The sequence below is a fragment of the Echinops telfairi genome, unplaced genomic scaffold (assembly GCF_000313985.2).
Source record: "Echinops telfairi isolate 266 unplaced genomic scaffold, ASM31398v2 ScPeMD7_7458;HRSCAF=8496, whole genome shotgun sequence".
In the NCBI taxonomy this organism is placed as follows: domain Eukaryota; kingdom Metazoa; phylum Chordata; class Mammalia; order Afrosoricida; family Tenrecidae; genus Echinops; species Echinops telfairi.
This window is the reverse complement of record NW_022111358.1, coordinates 10,584,538-10,585,783: the sequence shown is the minus strand read 5'-3', so window position 1 is coordinate 10,585,783 and position 1,246 is coordinate 10,584,538. Positions and strand designations below refer to the sequence as shown.

The following is a 1,246-nucleotide window of genomic DNA, read 5'->3' as shown; positions in this document are numbered from 1 at the left end:
GACAAAATAACAATTTATAAACTATCAAGGGCTCGTGAGGGAGGGGGGAAGCAGGGAGGGAGGGGAAAATGAGGACCTGATGTCGGGGGTTTAAGTGGAGAGAAAATGTTTTGAGAAACGATGTACAAATGCGCTTTACACAATTGATGTGTGTATGGATTGTGATAAGAGTTGTATGAGACCCTAATAAAATGATTTTTTTAAAAAGCGTGTCCCAGGGTTTATTTCTCTAGACAGCCCGGTCTAACACACTGGCTTAAATGGTTCTCGAAGAATTTAGGCTTATTGTCCAGAATAGCAAAGGCTCCACCTTTCTTCTTTATCTCCAACAGTTGGGTGCATATCGAAACAGATTTTTCCCATAGCATGTCACGACCATTGAGACGGACAGTTGCTCACCAATATTTTGTACCTCTCATGTTTCTTGGGCAGCTGCCTTCCCATGGACAGTATGTGCTCCACCCTCACCCCCCTTATAAGGGGTTGGGGGGAGGCTGCCTAATAATTTGAAACAAAGAAATGGGCATATACTGCAAAATGCTGTTTGTTTTTACGGATATTATATGAGCCACCTGCATAGTTGGTAGGAAAACTAGAGATTTTAGTCATTTTTATTTCAGACACATCTGTCCCTGACTGTCCGGGAGGGAGTGAAGGGGCTGGGAGCAGGGAGGTAGAATGTGTCCCTGGGAACTCTAAGGGGGGGCTGTGGGGAAAGGCAGAAGAAAACAACCATGCTGCCTATCAAAAAGGCAGACACACACACTTACCTGGCAGCGAGGAGACCCTGACCAGGAAGGTGGTTTTCCCAGGGCGAGGCTTGTCCACGGCGCTCAGGATGGGCTGACCCCTGCGACTTCCCCACATGTGGGAAACTCCACTGTATAATTTGTGGTAGTGGGGGATGGCGTTAGAAATAACTTTTAAAATAAGACAACTCAAACACACGCCATGATTCAGCATACTTCCTTTCATCAATCAAAACTCATGGCGCCGCCGCCACCAAGAAAAATCAAAGCGGAACTTGATCGGTTCGTGAAAAGGTGAACTCGTTTCTCATCATACACGTGTGGTTTCTCTTTGGGACACTAGCCAAACTTACTTAGCGACCCGACTACTTATGAGGAATTCATAATAACAAGAAGCAGTCAGCAGTCCTTTTTTTTTTTGTAGAAGGCAGAAGAATTGTAGTTCTATTTCCTGAAAAATCAAAACAACCAATCAAATAGCCAAAAAAGGGCGGGAA

The 1,246-nt window shown here is 44.9% G+C and overlaps 1 non-coding gene across 1 annotated transcript; it reads left to right on the top strand.

Moving 5' to 3' along the window:
• Positions 1-762: 762 nt before the first annotated feature.
• LOC115872986 lies at positions 763-926 on the top strand. The gene has a single exon (XR_004048171.1). It is a non-coding gene; the product is annotated as a U1 spliceosomal RNA (small nuclear RNA).
• Positions 927-1,246: the final 320 nt, after the last annotated feature.